Source organism: Pararge aegeria, chromosome 20 (genome assembly GCF_905163445.1).
Source record: "Pararge aegeria chromosome 20, ilParAegt1.1, whole genome shotgun sequence".
Taxonomy (NCBI): domain Eukaryota; kingdom Metazoa; phylum Arthropoda; class Insecta; order Lepidoptera; family Nymphalidae; genus Pararge; species Pararge aegeria.
Genome location: NC_053199.1, coordinates 14,551,286 through 14,571,724, shown reverse-complemented (window position 1 = coordinate 14,571,724; position 20,439 = coordinate 14,551,286).

Genomic DNA, 20,439 nt, shown 5'->3' with positions numbered 1-20,439 from the left:
TCGATTCCCACAACTGGAAAATGTTTCTGTGATGAACATAATGTTTTTCAGTGTCTGGATGTTTATCTGTATTTATGTATGTTATTCTTAAAATTATTTATCAGTCATCTTAGTGCCCATAACACAAGCTACGCTTACTTTCGGGCTATATGACGATGTGTGTATTATCGTAGTATATTTATTTATTTATTTATAGCACACACACAAACACATGCACTAATATGTACGTCAATGACAAGTGCACATAGCATTGACGAAGTGTCATATAAACTTAATTTGCAAAAAAATTAACACAAAATTTAACTCACCGATAAGTGTTCTGTGAGTTTTTTTCTAAAAGCTGTGGGTGAGTCATGGAAGATATCGATGAGATATCGTAAGATATCGTTTTGCCAGACTTCAACTTAGAGTACTTTCAAAATGTCAGAGTGTGATTAGACACTGCATATTTATTCCGACGACCATTGTTATTATCATATCAACTCATTACCGGCCAACTACAGGGCATGGGTTTGCTCCCACAACGAGGTGGGGGTAAGGCTTTTGTCCACCAAGTCCCGCTGCGGATCCGTAAATAAAGCCGCGCGGCTTAACCGTGCTTGTCTGTGGTGTCCTTTAAAGGAAATTAACAATATGAAATATTTGTTCAAATTATGATCAGGAACATTATCACAGTAAAATATAATGACGCGTGGACGGGATATCAATAAAAGGTCATACGAATAACTGTTAGTTCTATAGGTAATTGGTTCTTCCTCATTTTTTATGAACTACTAGCTGTTACCCGCGACTTCGTGTTCGTTTATTTTTGTTTTTAAAAGCATAGCAAAGCATATTTTTAAGTGGTGTATTCTTATAAAAAATCTTGTAAAGTATTTAAAAATATTTTTTTCAATTTAGTTTGTTCCTACATTTTTTTGGTGTTATTTATAATTTCTTCAATCCGTATACTCCACACAAAACAGATCCTCGGCAATGTACACTTAACAATTATTCATTGTAAAGTCAACATCTCCTGAGGATGTACCGGTTTCGGAGCGAAACGTGCGAAGAGGGTACATTACCGTGGATCTGTTTGGTGTGGAGTATTCGGATTGAAGTAATTATAAATTACACCATACAGATTCTCCTGCTGTTCGCGGAGTATAGTATAGAAATAATATAGTATAGAAATTAAGCTTAATTTTCATAATATATTATGGATTTCCGCTAAGCAACGCCTGCTTCTATCCAATTTTTCCGATATTTTAATTACTTGAAAAAGGAAGAAAAGAGGTGCACTCGGCCCCCCGAAAGTAAAGCTAAAGTCTTGGGTATAGGTATAGTCCTGGAGTATCACCGTTTCTATCTCATGAAATGATAACAATATAATTAATAAGTAAAACACAAAGCAAATAGAAATAAGTTTAATATTCGGTACTTGTTATTAACTATTCATACATAATGTGCTTAGAAATTCGCGGAATCCTGCGAATTCAGTGCGCGTTCACATCAAAGGAGTCTGGGAACTGGCTCAGAATGAAATACTTAAAACGGACGTCGCTATACTTTGGGAAATAATGTAGGTACTACACACAAGAGAAGACGTGTCGCAGAGCTTGCGCCACGTGTTGTAGCCCAATGGGCTGCAAATGGTATCTAGAGGGGCGTAATGATGTGTAAGAGGCAAATCATAACATTATATGATTAGGAAAGATTGCATTATACTAACAATGCTTCTAGACTTAGGGCATTATCTACTATTTACTAGAGAAGTTATTGCAGATTTTGACGAAAAATTTGACCAGCAATGGGTTAGTCCCTTAGTCCTTGGCCCTTAGTATACTTTGATGACCTCCCTGGGGCAGTGGCGTGCACTTCATACTTGCACAAAAGCAATGCACACACATTTTTGTATAATTCATAAAGGGGAAGGATTTTACCATGTTATGCCATCTTCCTTCTTTATGCATACTCTGGTCAAAACCCTGTGCACGCCACTACCCTAATAAACGCTGTGAATTAAAAGCAGGAGTCCTCGGGCTGAATTCCTGGCAGGGACAATTTGGGAATTAATAGTCTCTGAATTTTCTTGGTTTGGTCTTGTGGGAGGATTTGGCTAGTTACCATCCTACCGACAAAGACGGTTGTAGTGGAATTAAAAAAAAAATCATTCATACATTCATTCGGGCCAAGCAGACGGCCCACCGGAGTGGAAAACCCCATCGCCTATAAACATCTCACAAGGCATGCAAGGAACACCGTCTGCAACATGCCACCTTGTGCCCATCAATTTGAGTCAGACTTGACTTAAGTCAGAGTCAGAGTTAGTTATTGTCAAAAGAGCAAATAACTACTACGGAAAACGAACGACTAACTATCTCGTACCAAGACTAATGAATTGCCTGCCTTTACCACTTAGGGATAGGGGAAAATATAAAAAATGTTGGCAAAAAGTATTTCCAGAAATTGGAAGAATATTGAAATCGTGTTCTGGGAGTAACCTGTATATGCCTATGTGCCGCTTGTCAGCTGGCGGTGTGATTGCATTATATGATGCGGTATGTAGATCTGCCGGCGGCGTATTTGGTCACCTACCCGCTTAAATTTTAAAATTTTGTATAACAGTAGAGGATTGTGCAATGTCCATACAAACTCAATGGAGTTTCAGGACAAGTCACCTATGTATACCTGTCTACTTATGATTGTAAGAAAAATAAATAAAATAATAAAAATAAAGACCAAAACACAGATTTGCAATAATGCTGCCTAGCGGAAAAAAATAGAGTTAGTTGAAAGGACGCAGAAGAGACGAACATAAACTACTTTTTTATCCCAGGAAAACCCCGTAGAAACGCTATAATTAATTTATTCACAAATCATTACTAACCGAGTTAATTAGACGCAAATTTATAATAATAATTTGTAATTTCTGACAGGAAATTTCACATTGGTGCAGTGCTTAACATGCCGACGAGTTACTATACAACGTGTTACAGAATTGCGAAATAATATCGAAGGATGCATAAGTACATTTTATAAGGAGTCACCCTGTAATAGTTTTAAATCAAAAGAAGCATATTTATTTTCCCATACAAACGAATTCAAAACATTTTGAACGTTTACTTATAAGAACCCTATTGAATATAAAAGACCGACACGCGCATAGTACCTACGCTACGCGACGTGTATCTAATAAAGTGGCAGGAGTCACAGGATTTTAATTCTGCGTGTGATGTTAGGGTTGTATCTGAATTCTTTCAGTGTTCTCAGTGGTTTACTTAAAAACTATTGTGCTCTCGGTTTCACAGATATTGAGACTTCAGAGACAATAAATAATGTACCTTTAAATCCTGTGAAGTATTAGTACAGTTTTCATTTACACGTTGTATATAGATTAACAAGCTTCGATTAAAAAGTAATAAATATTGGATACTAGCTGTTGCCTGCGACTTCGTCTGCGTTTGATTTTGTTTTTGGATGTGGCATTAAATTTAGTTGTAGATCTAAAAAAAATTAAAGTATGTAGTATCGCTAAGCCTTAAATGAGGTTGTTTGCGGCTGTCCGCTAAGGAGTTCTGTCCTCTATCTCCAACCACAAAATTAAACACATATTAACCTACAAACAAAAATAATTATTTAAATCGGTTATAATTTGTCGGAGTTATGGTGTAAAATCGTCAAACACTCATCCCCTCTCCCAAAGGAACCGAGCTTAATGTCGGAATAAAAAGTATCTTATATTACTTCTAACACTTCCAAGAATATGTGTACAAAGTTTCATGAGGATCCGTTTAGTAGTTTTTGCGTGAAAGCGTAACAAACAAACTTACATTGACATTTATAATATTAGTAGGATAGGGATTTTTGTCAAGAAATTCTTGTGTCCGATTTAAAAATTATTTATTTAAGTAGTATCTTTTGTCTGCCGTTTGTTTAAAAATTAGCCAATATACGTTCCGTCTTTTCAACTAACTCTACGCGAAAATCATGTTGATTGTTTGCTTGGTTGCGGCGTAGGGGATATAAACAAACAGACAGAAAATCAGCCTTTCACATTTATAATATTAGTTATTTTTTATTCCACTATAAGTTCTATAAGTAAGTAATGATGCAGCCTAAGATGGTAGCGGTCTAACCTCTCAGGGAGTATGGTAGTCAGCTTATCTATCGGTTTCGCACCGAAACAATAAATCACACTTGCATGTATTTGTCGTTAGGGTGGTAACTAGCCACGGCCCAGCCTCAAACCAGACCAGACCAGAGAAAATTCTGAAATTATATATTTCCAAACTATCCCCTGCCATGACTCGAGCCCGTGACTACCTACTCAGTGGCGTCAGTGGCGTGCATAGAGGTCATGCACAAGGTATGCAGAGGATATAAAATGAAGAAAATCTCCAGTGCGAGTCATAAAAAAACTTAAAGATAGGCTTTGTAAGAGTTATAAAAAGCCGACCCTTAAGTATTTATAACTTATAAATTAAATTTTTAATTTAAGTCTCATAATATATTAAGTCATTTATTTCTCTCCGTATTCATTCCCTTCTATCTCTTCTATTCTCGAGCGGGTGAAGATCTACACCCTTGTACAACCAACAATAGAATATCATCATAGTAAATAAAAGCTGTATTTGACAATTTGACATTTCCAAAATAGGAGTGCTCCGATCGTCAACAAACTTTACAGGATTACTCGCCAGGTCAATCCGGAGATTCCCTAAAAGTTTCATTGAAATCGGTCCAGCCGTTTCGGAGCCTATACGGAACATACCCACACACTTTCTCTTTTATATATATCAGAAGATATACACAAATACTTATAATATACCGATAAACACCCAGACGCTGATAATCACTGATTCATGTTCTTCACACAAAAATTTTGCAGTCGTGGGAATCTAACCCACGGTCTTGGACTCAGAAACCAGGGTCTCTGAGTCCAAGACCGTGGGCGATGGTTTTTTACTTAACATTCGTTGAGCCATCTGATTGCCCCGTCAATTTTAAAAAACGGATACCTGGTTCAAAGAGGATACTAGGATAACATAAAAAGTTATACTAGTTATTCTCGATTTAGCAAAACTTTATAATATAAATAATTTAAACCTAACGGTGGCAACTTTTAATTGGCAATACTCTACTACTGTACTTGTTTCTCCATCTTTTTTTTATCAGCTAAGTAAGTTTTCCTATCCAGTTTATGAAATAAAAATAAAGGGAAAATGGTATCACGTTTTATGCGTTTTAACGTGTGTGAATAATTGTTTTAATATCGACATAAACTTTTTGCCGTTGACATCACTGACGTAATATTGACATAGTACCTAATCTGTGACCTCGTTTGACAATAAATGAGACACAGCTGAAGTCCACGATATTTTTATGACAAGTTTGTACACTGAAAAAGTATTGATCTCAGAAAACACTGTAATTTCTTTTATTTTCGAAGGAATTTTTTTATAAATCGTGCGAACATATCATTGTTGGGCAATCGCTTATAATTATTAACTAAAATAACATAACATTTGTAATAGCGAAAAATTAACAAAACTAGTTTTCAGTAAAAATAAATGAAATTAAAATGATTAGTGAATAATGAATCTGAATTGATAATAATTAAAAGCATACTGAGCAAATTAACGGAACAGATGGATAAATACAAAGTCGACGAATATTATACCATGTGAGCGATTGAAGCCAAAGCGATAGTTAGTGCTCCAAGAAAGTATAGTCTCGCTGTCCCTGTGCTACTAATACCTAATATCTTAACTTGTTTTGTTGGGTAATTAACAGTAGCGGTTTTATGATTTGTAATCGACGCAATACATTCGCTCACTTAAGATTTAAGTAAGCCATATTCGGTAATTTCGCTCCTAACTTCATATCCGCTTGTTTAAATACTACCCTTTCTGTAATACCTATTATGTCCACTCAACTCTCATAAGGTTGAATCATTTGTTTTTCTTGCTCCAAGGTGCTCTTTTTCTCTTTTCTTAATTTAGCCTGTTAGGATAAATCTCAAAGACTCGTTCAACGCATAGATATCGCTAACATAAATAGTCTCAGTGAATATAAAGTCTGTGGAATCTTTGAATACCATCAAAAGGGGTCATCTATATAAATAAGGTTTGTGGTCGGAAGTTTGCCTAAGCCTTCTTAATTTATGCGAACCGTCTTTAATTTCGCCAGCGCTTTGAATGAGATGAATTCGATTAAAAATGCGAAGACAATGTCTTCAACGGAAGAGGTCTTCGGAACAATGCCTTTATCTCTGAAGCAGTGCATTCGTAAATAGCTTATTGAGTTTATGCTAATTATACTACTGGTTAACCAAGTAAGACATCAAGTTAGAAATAGGTGAATATAAAAAACGTGAAAAAAATAACGTGCAAAAAAAACCTATTTACAAAGTTTTATATAATTTCAATTATAAAGCTAGAACTTCGGAGTCTCCTTCGGGGGACCGAGTTTGAATCACGTACCTCTAACTTTTCGAAGTCTTATGTGTAAGAGGCAGTTAAATATTACGTAACTAAACTGGCAATAATGCCTTTTTTTAATGCTGCTAAGCGACATATAATGCAAAGTGGCAGTAATTTTCCCGAGAAGCTTCGTAAAAAACATATACTCCTAAAAAAATTATAATATACTCTAATAATATTAAAAGTGTGATGAAAGTTATTAGTATTTTAAATTGGAAGTTAAAGTACGAGATTCAATTACTAGGATTCAAGAGTCATTAACAGAACTCTGTTTTTGTCAGTTTCCTGAACGAAGATATTTAACTTCGTAAGTTTTCTCTCGGACTTAGCTAATTGTCACCAACTTCTGAGACCAACCTAGGTACTTATTGTTTGATTAGTTCTATTTTGTTGTTTAAGAACAATTTTTTCTAGGTTATGCAGTATATTATATCTTTTAGGTTCTAAAAAAAAAATCTAAATTCCATGACACTGATAATAGCATAATTCCGTTGACTGGTTGTCCGTTCGCGCGTCTGTATGACGCCACCCTTTTTTCAGACACAAAACTGATTTTTTATATTCAAAAATAATTGCAACGAACAATCACTTATCGCAAAAAAACAGTGGAGAGCATTATTATTATAAAATCTTTATAAACTGTATTATCAAATTAAGGGCCTACCTTTGAAGTAGAATATGAGCACGGTAAAGAAAAAGGTATGAATTTTGGAAACAGGTATCAAAGCAAGAGTAAATTGTATCAAATTTGAAATCATATTAAGTGTGAAAGTGTGTTTGTTGGTTTGCAAAAAAAAAACTGATGTGATTTTTGGCATTGGATTGCAAGAGAAATATTTTTTTCCCGAGAAACTCTAAAATCCTTCAATTAAAAGTGTAGAATTGTTTTAGTTAAAAAGGTGCTCAGGTTTTATTTAATAAACAGGGTTAAATGAAAACGTTTGGTTTGGTGATAGCCCAGTGGGTAGGAGTTCGAGTTTACTTTTGGGGAGCCGAGTTTGAATTATTTAAAATCTTTAACGGTTCAATGGTGAAGGAAAAACACCATGAGAGAACCTACATACCTAAGAGTTAGTTCTCCATAATGTTCTCAAGGGTGTCTGTAGTCCACCAATCTGCACTTGTACAGCGTGGTGTAATACGGCCTTAACGCCTTCTGATTGTGGAAGGTGACCCGTGCCCTTTAGTAGGACGGTGATGGCTTGATATGATGATGATGATGATGATGAATAGGTTTGATCCTAGGAACTTACTAAAATTATAATTGCGAAAGTGTTATTTCGGTGCAAATATTGCTGCGTCAAATCGTACGTAAACGTATGACAATTCTTGTATTTTAAGAATCTATATTATGCTTTTGAGGGATTTTAATGACATTTATTATGATAGTCGTGGAATTTGATTTGATGGTACCAAATATGTATTAATGAATTATTTAAGGTCACGGTAAACAAAAAAGTAAGTTAAAATGTTCATTTGCCTTAAAAGTCGCATCGATTCATTTGGCGGGCCCTTAAATAGTAGCATCTCTATTTCAGCCCGACTGGGAAATCTGATTTGCCATTCGGACGGCAAATTATCTCGACGCCTTGACACTAATAAACAAGCAAGCTGGAATCAGCCCCTGGCGTTTAAACTCCTTATATTTCGCAGTTAGATATAATTAACCAAATTTACTCACAGATGCAAGAGAATTAAATAAATTGAAGTCATTTAATATCTCCTCGTCGTAATTTATTAAGTAATTAGTATTTTCAGAATCCGGATGGGTCGGGTTCGGGAAACCTCATATTTTCACCCAAAATCCCTCAGTGGATAAAGACCACAATTTTCGAACAGTGCGTGTTACCAATAACTCACCATGACCGGAACATCATCGTTAACGAAGGGCCTCATGGGAAGGTTCAGTCACTCAGCGGACGATCGAGATAGCGATGTTCGGAGTCACATAGCTCCAAGAACCGATAGACCGAGGCCCTAGAATGTCTATCCGGCATCGGTTAGATACAGCGTTGGTAGACCCGACTAAGTCGGCAGACGTATCTAGCAAGATGTAGAGAGCTGGAATTTTGAACTCGCAACAAAAGTGGTCCAGAAGTTGACGCCAATTCAGATATTTAAAAGATTAATAATATTAATAGGTTTCTTGGTCTTTTTGGCCAACCTCGTTGGCTTCTTTACACCTCTTCTTGTATTCATGTTATTGCATTGTTATTCTTCTTGTATTTATGTTTTCAATTTATATTATAAATTGTGTGCAATAAAGAATTTATCTATCTATCTATCTATCTCTTTTACCCCTAATTGGTTTTAAGCGGCTTCGTTCCGGAAGACGTAAGCAACGTTTTCCATCGAAAGGGTGATAACTAGCCACGTTCAAAGTAGCCCTAAATTGTGATAAATTGATGATCAAGCAACACCATGGGTTTTGCTGAGAACTTTCACTGAACAGCTTTTTCCAATGCCGTTGAGGGTTTTACAGGGGAACCCTAAACATCTTAACAATCCAAATTGGATTGAGTGTCTAATTCAGTAAAAGCAGGGGAATTTCCAAGATGCACGTTTAAGACTAAGGAAGGCAGATCCCCAACTTACGATTCAGACCACGTACCGCAAAGATATTACTAATGGAGTCCTCACCGCTATTTAAACTGGAAAATTCCGGAAATTTTAAAACCATCGCTGCGTTTGAATCTATTGAATACATTTCACATAGAAATTCTTTTACTTTATTTACTAACTTGCTGTTCAGAGATGAACCTATTTTTCAGTTTACACACTATTAATATTATAAAGAAATTTGTATGCAAGTGTGTACGTCTATTACTTTTGACGCCCTGACTTTTGAACCAATTTGATTGAAATAGAGATAGATTAAAAAAAGGCTACTTTATAGCCCGAAGAATATATGGTTCCCACGAGATTTGTGAAAAGATTATGATTTATATATATATATATATATAGAAGATTATATTTGTGATAGGTGTTACCCGCGGTGAATAAGTTCGCACTAGTAATTGTAAAAAAGTAGCTAATATATGGTTAACAATAGTAAAAATAATCGTCTATGTCTAATCAGGCACTGTGCAAAACCCATGAAATACAAGAAATAGTAGGTAACTGTAAGAATTTAAATAAAAACAAATGAATTTGAATTTGAATTTAAAAATTAATAAATAAAGTGTTAATGCAAAAACCTGTCTGTTTATTTTTGGTTGGCTTGGTACATATGTATCCTGTCTCTATCCACCAGTCTCCTGAGGGGAGTGACTGGGAGCGAGAATATAAAGACAACAAAATTACGAGCAGGTTGAGATGTGCGGCGGTTTTCACTGTATTGTAAATAGCAAAGAACAAAACGATTGCGTGATGTATAATGGTCACAGCGCCATTTTTTGGCAATTATACAGAATAATTATTTATCGACTTACTGTCTCGTAAGTTTAGTGGTGAGCATGTCCGACTGCAGATCACGAGGCACTTGTGCCCCGGCCGATCGAAATCAAAGTACCTATTGAGTTTTTTATTATTATATATAGTTATTGACTGGCGGTGACGCACCGCCCCCGTTCCTCACAGAGCACGTTAAGCTGGTCCTGTTGGTCTTGTTGGAGCTGCTGTCCGTTGGGACTTTGGGAGTGAGCAAAGACAGAGTGCACATTAATATCTCCCGCATGGTTTGAAAACTCGTTTCTTTTATAGTTAATGTTTAAGGCCAAAACAATACATTAATAATCGCACACGTTAACACGTTTTTAAAACAGTAGGGTTTAAATATTTCCGCGACACTCAATCATATTGTGTCAGTGACATTTCGACTACTAAAAAGCCAGTTCCCTGCTATGTACATGGAATTGGCAATATTCCAAATCGTTTGGACACTACTGACTGGGATAATCCCATGTTTACTTTGTACGTTTTTAAGAATTAAATTTTGTAGCTTGACCATTAAGAACTTCATTAAGATCGTAAGAGAGAACTTTATCAATTACATCTTCTTCTTTTTCACCTTATCCTTCGTTTAGCAGCTGAAATTTGCGAATTTGGTCTGGTCTGGTAGGAAGAATTGGCACAATGTTGCGCAGAAACTTGCCTAACAGGTTAGCCTGTTTCAATCTTTGACTGCATCATTACCGGATCAGTTAAGAGAAGAATAAAAAAAAGGAATGAGACGGTGTAGTTAACCTTTCACTACACATTAAACTTTGCAACCGGGATATAAATAGAGCTACAGAAATTGGAAAGACGAGAAGGCTTCAGGATCTTGACCGTGTTGTGCCACTGAAAAACGCCATTTTCTAATTCTTTCATCTAAGCGGCGGACAAACAGATGGACACACATGGTGTAAAGGTACGACATAATCCGTTGACGACATAATCCAGCAGAGTAAGCCCGAAGACTGAAAAAATGAGTAAAGCTTAGCTACATTTTATAGAAGAATCAAGTATGCTTCTATAAAATATAGCGATCTTCACCGTATAAATCGTAATTCATTGGTGAAAATCGAACAAAAATCCCTCAATTAATTTCTGAAATTAACGTGAAGTGACAAGATAATGTCTGCAAAAAGCCAGTTATTTCAGAGGTTTATAGGCGAAAGCTGTCTAAACCGTACGATTAACATTGAAAAATGCACCATGATTTATAAATTTAACTATTTCAAAAAAGCTAGTCAAGTACAAATCACATTCGTGGACTAAGATTTCAAAATTCAGTCCCAATTCACTCGGCACGCACCTCGTAGCTTTTCATTTCAATATCCATATCAATATCAATTACTTTAAAGGTAAAAGAAATCCTAGTGAGGAATGCTGTATGCCTTAGTGTTCCCCATAATAGTTCTCAAAGGTTTGTTAAAATCTACCACTTCCCACTTGGCCAGCATTCTTCTCATTCTGAAAGAGTCGTGCCGTGGGCGCGGATCTTCTCCCACAATGAGAAGCCGTAGTCCACCACGCTGGCCCAGTGCGGATTGGTGGACTCCACACACCTGTAAGAACATTATGTAAAACTCTCAGGCATGCAGGTTTCATCACGATCTTTTCCTTCACGGTTGAAGCAAGTGATATTTTATTTCTTAAAATTTACATAACTTGGAAAGTTAGAGTTGCATGCTGGGATACGAACTTGGCCCCCCGAAAGTGAAATATTGCAATGGCATTGTGAATATTGTTTTAAGTAATTAAAATATTACTTGGCTCTAACAAAACATCGTGAGGAAACCTGCATGCCTGAGAGTTCTACATAATGTTCTCGAAGGCGTGTGGAGTCCACCAATCCGAATTAGGACAGCGTGGTGGACTACGGTCTAGACTCTTCTCATAGTTGGAGAAGGTCCGTGCACTGTTGTGGGCCGGTAATGGGTTGATATGACGATAATGTTGAAATAAAGATCTAATTATTGTTATTATAACAATATAATTAAATATAAGCTGAGATAGCGCAGTGGGCTGAGCTCGTCTTCACTTTTGCGGAGTTCGAATCCCAGCACGCACCACATCTTATTATTCTTATTTTAACAACTATAATTGAATAACAGATAAAAGAAAGGCAGGAATTTGCAAATGATTTATTTGAAAGCTTCTTTCTGATGAATTTAATTTCTGTTGGGTTCAAAAATTATTAAAAATAAAAACCGAGTTAGAACAGTTATTTTTGCTGACACTCAATCATGTACGGCAAAAAGCTTACTTTCTACTATGTACATGCAACTGGCAATATTCCAAATCGCTTTCACACACAAATGGGGTTATCCAATGTTTGGTTTGGACGTTATTTGGACATAAGCTACTACGAAAAAATGTTACACTGCTTCCGAATGCCCTTTAGATACTTACTCTAGTTTTAAAAAGCTTATGGAATTCGTACACCCATTTTTTTGCCTTTTCAACTTTTCAAATTGTGTCCATAGAGGCTTCCTTCATCAAAATACGATGTCTTCAAGATCTTGAAATGAAATGAAAATACACTTTATTGTAAACCTAACAGAAATGAAATTATAAACTAGTGAAATTATAAACGAAAACAACACTAAAGAAAACACAGGTACAATGGGCGGCCTTATCGCTAAAAAGCGATCTCTGCCAGGCAACCCAACTAAGGAAAGGAAGATCTTATGTTTTTTCCCTGATCTTTGTGTGTGTGTTCACAAAGATCAGGGATGTGTTCTTTGAAATCCGTTAGTTTTGTACTTTTCACTTACGTACTTTGGTCTTGACGGCTTATTTAACTTTATTCGACTAAGTGATGCAAATGGATGCAATTTGGTAGTCAAGGACTGTAGAAAACTTAACTGTAAGCTTTGAAACAAGTGCTTTGCACTTAGTGAGTGAAAGACAGAGCTGCTAGCTGCTGCTGCAAGCTGCGAGATCTAAAATGGAATGAGGGGATCAGAAGAAAGACTTAGAGTTATTTTATTTTATTTTTATTTTTATTTATTTGGGACAGATATTTATATACATATTACAACAATAGCTCTTAAATTTAACAAAAAGAAAAAATGGGGTGAATATGTAATCTATATATATGGATAGTGTTGTTATCCACATAATATTGTAAGGATCAGTAGGGCGATACGATTTAGATACAAGTAACACTTACTATGACAGAGATACCGATATAGATCAACGAAAAGCGAATCTGTAACGCAACGTCACGCACAGCACTGGGAACCGATGGTCGGTGATATGCAGCGTTGGTCGAACCCCAACCATCGATTGAAGTAAAGATTATGATACGAATGATACCAAACTAATCTGCCACCATTTTTTTACAGTAATAATTGACAGGCTCTGGCCTATAGCCAACCAAACCAACCAAAGTTTAGACGGCCGATTGGCGCAGTGGGCAGCGACCCTGCTTTCTGAGGTCAAGGCCGTGGGTTCGATTTCCACAACTGGAAAATGTTTGTGGGATGAACATGAATGTTTTTCAGTGTCTGGGTGTTTATATGTATATTATAAGTATTTATGTACGTTATTCATAAAAAAAAATATTCATCAGTCACCTTAGTACCCATAACACAAGCTACGCTTACTTTGGGGCTAGGTGGCGATGTGTGTATTGTCGTAGTATATTTATTTATTTATTTAACTCGTACTGGAGATTTTCTTCATTTTATATCATCTGCATACTCTGTGCATACCCTCTATGCACGCCACTGCCAGTATTGTGTTAGTAGCTATGAACCTTTCTGACTATGGCAATAATTTAAGAAAGTAGTGAGACAGTACCTCATCTGTTGTTAATGATACCCCTTGGTGTTATGAACCAAACACGCTTTTTACTTGGTGTTTGAATAACTCCACATTCACCATAAAAAAGGGAAACTGCATGATTTACGATATCTATTGGGGTCATCAGTACAATATCCGGTAAAAAAAAACATGATAGTGGTAGACACCGTTGATTTATTACTTCTGCATTTATACAGATTTTATGGATGAATTCCATGCGTATGGTGAGCAATATTTTTCACGCGATGACAAGTTAAATGGATCGCTCATACGTTAGCAGTTTTGATCCCAGTTTTATTCCGTGCATTCGTCACCGGTTTGCAATTGTATCTTTTATTCTGTACTGCGGAAAGTGTATTTGTTTTTCTAGGACTTATTATTTTGTTTTCCACTACCAGTCAGCCCTTGACTGCAATCTCACCCGGTGTTAAGTGCTAATGCAGTCTAAGAAGTATCCGGGGTAACAGTTAGGGAGAATGGTAGTCATATCCCTAAAAGGTTTTTACGCGAAATCGCAACGGAACACTAAATCGCTTAGCGGCACTTCCTTGTCGGTAGGGTGGTAACTAGCTACGGCTAAAGCCTCCCACTAGACATTTATTCCAACAAATTACAATTTATTTATTTTATGTGAACGGTGAGTTTATGGTGAACGGGACCAGCAAGCAGCAGCAAGAAAATCGGCAGGTGCCGAGCTAACTTTACCTAACATTATTCGAAAGAACATTGTCATTATGGAATTTATTAAATTTTATGTGAATCTTAATATAAGATCGCCTTAGCATAAGAAAATATGTTTTTCTATTTATCTTAACTTTATGTAAATTAGAAGTTTATGCATTGCTAGGTCCAAAATTCATCATCATTATAAAACTATTATCAGCCAACTACAGGGCACGGGAATTCTCTCAGAATGTGAAGGGTTTACGCCGTAATCCATGCTAGCCCAGTTCGGAGTGGTGGACTACATGCGTCTTTGAGAACGTTATGGAATCTCAAGCAGGTTTCCTAACGATGTTTTCCTTCACCGTTAAAGAAAGTGCTATTTAATTGCTTAAATAAAAAACGCACATAACTCCTCAAAACTCCAACTCAAGAGTAATAGCTGCATGCGTGGGTATCGAACTCGGTTCCCACCAAAAGGGAGCTGAAGCTTTACTCTACCAGACCTACCCTACTAACTAACCTACTAACTAGAGCATTGAATTTATTGAGCGGTGATAGCCTCTAGGCTAGAGTATGCTCTAGTTTCTTATCTCATCGTCTGAGAATGGTGCAGGTGCTCACAACCCTTCATTAGCTGAACGCCTCTTTAAAACTCATAGTCACTCATCGAGATATGTAGCTGAGAACAATTTAGCTTTTTAAAGTCATCTTCTTCATCGACCGCAGATTGATTAAGCTTTGTTATTGAGCCCTCAGTTGATTGAGACTCTGTATGAGATTTGTAAATATAACAAGTGTTTCTGACAAGCATCTTTAGTAACTTCGGCATTTCTATCTATACTATTATCTGTCGAATGTATGTACGTTTTATGGTTTGTTAGTTGTTTATCTCTCACTCAACACACCATGGATTGAACTGTTATTTGCATAGATATAGGTCACAGGTGTTAAGTAACATATGCTGTTTTCAGTTCCAAACATCTATTGTGGTTCCTTTATTTTTAACTAGCTTCTGCCCGCGACTTTGTCCGTGTGGACTTCAGAATTGGGTTTTAAGCAGCGCTCGTTAACAATTTTTAATTCTACCACGGGAATTATTTGAGTGATCGGTATAGAAAGTACGTGTCCTTTTCCATAGGTGACATGCATACCAAATTTCAACGTTGTCTGCCCGCGGCCAAGCTGGTTAACAATTTTCAATTTTCCCTCGGGAACTACTTAAGCAATCGGGATAAAAGGTAAGGTGTTCTTTTCCATGTCAAAGGCTACATGCATGCTAAATTTCATACAAATCCATTCAGCTGTTTTTGCGTGATTGAGTAAAAAACACTTACACATTTATAATATTATTAGCGGACCCCAGCGCCATCTGTCGGGCTGATATGTGATTCTAAACCATCCAGGGTGCGATCCAAATGGATACCGAAAAATTCATTTAAATCGGTCCAGCCGTTTAGTGAGTTCAGTGACATACACAGACACACGCACACAAGAAATATATATATACAAAGAGCTATTTCTATAGTAGGATTTTTATTGTCATAGTGGCAAATTATAACTTAAAAGACACTCTGACAGACGGACAGATGGACGGATAGTTGGATAACGAAGTCTCATTGTCGACTGTTATATAAAATCCATTGAGGTCGTCTGTACAATATCTTTTGAAAGATACAGTTAGATAGTTGTAGTTAACACTGATTCATGATTTCTGTATTCATACAGATTTTATGGATGACTTCCATACGTATGGTGAGCAATATTTTTCTCGCGTTGAAAAGTTAAATGGATCTCTCATACGTTAACTGTTTCGATTCCAGTTTTATAGCCTGCATTCGTCACCGTTCGGCGTTGCGATGCTCTTTTTACAAACCCCCGGCGCAAAAACGACGGGGTGGTATAAGTTTGATGTGTCTGAGTGTGTGTTTGTGACAGTGGCATCGTTTCTCCCGATTTTTTTTTGCTTGCAGGTTAAATTAGCCAGGAGTGGTTGAAACCCTTAGGGATGAACCTAGGAATAAACCATAATTCCAATTTAAGCTGTTTAAACAATTGAAATGGTGGAGGAAAACATCAAGAAGATTTCTGCATGCCGAAGAAGTTTCCATAATGTTCTAAAGGGCGTGGCGAAGTCTACTTATGCCCACTTGGCCAGCATGAATGAATGGGTTAAGTTATGTTTGATCAAAATCGGCCCAAGATGGCCGCTGACACATAATGGCGGATTACATATTTTTCCAATACTTATTCAATATGTGTATCAAATAAAAGGGCTTGACTAGTGGAATACTGTTTGACAAATTTCAAATACCCGAAGGCTCTTCGAGGATTTGAAATTTGTCGATGGTACTTCGAAGCCATTAAAAAATGACAAATCACATTTCTTTTCACATCTCCCTCACTATAGGTTTTTTTATTCTACTACCAGTTAGCCCTTGACTGCAGTCTCACCTGGTGGCAAGTGATGATTAAGGTTTCTACGCGACCTATATATGAGCGGATGTATATAGGTTTAAACTACTTATTTTGTAAAAAGAAAACCATACATATTTCTTTGATACTTTTTATTTAATATCACCATTTAACAACGACAATGGGAATTTATTACAGTTATATCTAGATATGAATGAATTACATATAAAAGTTTAAGGAAGTGTCTCTATCACATAAAGGCCGTCCAACTTAGATTGTAGCAGTGCAGTCTACCATCAACTATCTGAAATGCTTGTGTGTCTCCGTAATATGAGTTGCATAATGTCAAATGGATTGACATTAAATTACCATTATTTTTAAAATTCCCAAGTTATTGATTGTTGTAAATGAAATTTTCAGGCTTCACTTTCGGGCAAGGAACGAACGAACGAACTGCATGCATAGAGTTTTCCATAATATTCACAAAGGCGTGGGAAGTCCACTAAACTGCACTGGGCCAGCGTAGTGGACTACGACCTAAACTCTTTCTCATTGTGGGAGGAGACCTGTGCCCTTTAGTGGGACGGTAATGGGTTGATGGTTGATGTAGTTACCACACACTCATTCGCTGGAGACAACTCCAAGGAATGAACCATTCTCGAGTGCTAATAAGACCAGACCTCTGAGGCATTAGCACTCAACAGAAAAAACCTACGCATCCTAGTGCGAGCGCTTACGGGGAACTGTGGGCTTAACAGACACATGTTCAACCTAAAGCTGCAGGACACAGATCTATGTAGACTCTGTAAGGAGGCTGCGGAGACGCCGCTGTATTTGATCTGTTCCTGCCCCGCGCTGATGCATAAACGCAGCACTCTTTTGGGGAAGCACATAATGCAACCAGAGGATGCTAAATTTCTTCCAGCAAGGAAAGGGCTGCTTTTCCTGAAGGCGACCAACGCTTGCTGGGAGATCTAGACAGCGGCGTCACAATAGATCGTAGCCGGTCGACGTGACACCAGGGACCAGACGAACCTGAGCCGCAAGCAGACGAAGAAGAAGAAGAAAAATGGGTTGATATGATTATGATTAAGATGAAAAATTTGCTTTTGTTTGCGGCTAAGTATGCATCGAATTTCGCTAAAGTCCTGAGGAAACTTTTGTTTTCTTTGGAATAAAACACAGCATATATCTTAATCAGAGTTTAAGTTGTTCTCCAAATGCCATTGTTACATGAAGGAGTCACAAGCATCCTGACTATTCGGATTAAACATGTAACGCGCTAAAGACCCCGCGTCTATGCAATCCTTAACAATGAGTATATAATCGTGTTTCTAAGATAAATAATTAATTAATTTGTTTCATATGTATAAAAAATGTGTCACTTACGCGCCTTTCATACGGGGTCTTCAATCGGCACTGGACCATAGACTATTTCTTTATTATGTAAACTGTTAACATTTATATTTTTTTTTCTTTTTTTTTATTCCACTACAGGTTAGCCTTTGACTGCATTCTCACTTGGTGGAAAGCGATGATGCAGTCTAAGATGGCAGCGGGCTAACCTGTTAGGGAGTATGGCACCTTAGAGCAAGTCCTTGTCGATAGGGTGGAAACTAGACACGGCCAAAGCATCCAGACCAGACCAGACCAGAGAAAAACATCACTGGTTTATGTAGACATCATTTCATTATCATCATCTTGGTCGTACCATCTATTCTGTTGCAAAATTCATAAATAAAGTCTAAAAATCAAAACCTTTAAGTCCATTTCTTAGTTTTAACTCAAGATCAACTTAACATCTAGCCTAGCAACAACGTGCGACGCGACTAATATAAACTTGTACACACTCCACAGTTCTGTAACTGCAATGCAGCAAAACGGCGGTACGTTATGGCTAATTTGAATAAACCCTTAAAACTACTAAACGTTAAACTTTGACACTAACACAGCCATGATTATGTGATTAAATTAACTAGCTTTCTTATATCTATAAAAATTAGGGGTCTAAAAACTTCTAACACATTAACACTACACAACTTTGCGCGGGTTGCGCTGGATTAAGAAGTACCTGAGTAAAAAGGCCAAAAGAAAGTACCTTTTTGCTCTAATGCCACTGAAAAATTATTGCCATACGTGTGTTCAGCAAAAATGCGAAAATGGCTGGACTGATCTTTTTTTTTTTTGCTTAATTGCCTCAATACAGGCGTGATGTAAATAAATATATAAAGAAATATAAATAAACTTAAACAATACACACATCGCCATCAAGCCCCAAAGTAAGTGTAGTTTGTGTTATGGGTGCTAAGATGACTGATGTATATTTTTAAGAATAATATACTAATATACAGATAAACACCCAAACACTGAAATGATTCATGTCCATTATAGAAACATTTTCCAGTTGTGGGAACGACGAACCCACGGCCGGACTCAGAAAAAAAGAAAATTCGGACAAAACCCTAAAAACATCTTTTATAATTGCCACTTTGGATTATTGAATTTTATTGCTACGTTATTTTATTATATAGTAAAAGAGCTTTGTTGAATTATTAATGTTATACTAACTTATAACTAAAATATTTAATAAGCTTACAAATCACAGCCTTTTTTTGGCTTTAATAATCGTTTTTTTTACAAACATTTAATTTTGACAACTGTGCGTAGGTATATTACGCTATCTCACGAATACCGTTTTAAGTTGCTTTAAGTATTGTTTTGTAGTGGTTTTATTCCACATTTTAATAGATTATGAATAGGCGATAAATTAGTAGAGAATTATTAGCAAGTTCATCTCTTTTTTACTAGTGTATATATTTTTTGTCCAATCATATAAAAAAATAAGACGCTTTAAGTCGCAATAGTATATATCAATCTATTAGCGGTGTAGCTATGGGATATCTGATTGGGATCCCCACCCTCTCTTTTTTCCATTATTTATTGATTTTAATTTTTTTTAATTCTTAACAATGCTCAATTTAAAAAAAACACTTTTAATAATTTGTAAAAAAAAACATCCACCCTCCGCTTGTGGGGCTTTTGTATGCCGAAGCAACTGGCGATCAGGGCTCCGGAGTGAGGAACCTCGCACAATACGTGCCGCTTCAAAGACAACTGCCTTCTGTGTCCGACCCTTGATCCAAAAACCAAGAAAGCTTCTTATGATTTTGGTCGAAGCTTTTCGCGAGAAGACTGAAACGGTATCAGAACAATAACGGTCGACTCAAAACTCCACATGGCACGTGAGCAAGGTACAAGTACTTCGATATTTTTTCCTTTTCAGCTTCAGGAATTTATTGATAGGCTTCCTATTATAATAATAAGGCCTCTTGTTTAGTTAAATAAATTGACTTTAACAGAAAATGATGGTTGCTTTGTCTATAAGGCTCCTATAGTGAAGGTTATAAGAATGCCGCACTGAATCCTTAAATGTATTAGTGCAATGATGGAACCCAACAATTGTAATAATAAACAATGTATTAATAAAGATTATATAGCTCGAGCATACACAACTACAAGCTTTGGCAAACGGTATTCGTGAGATACAATTTTTGATTTTACTGCCATATGATGTTTGGAAATATCCAAAGAATATTTAATTCTGCAGAAATAAATTGCAAATTATGTTCAAAATGAATGTTTCCCGCTAAAACGCTCGCCG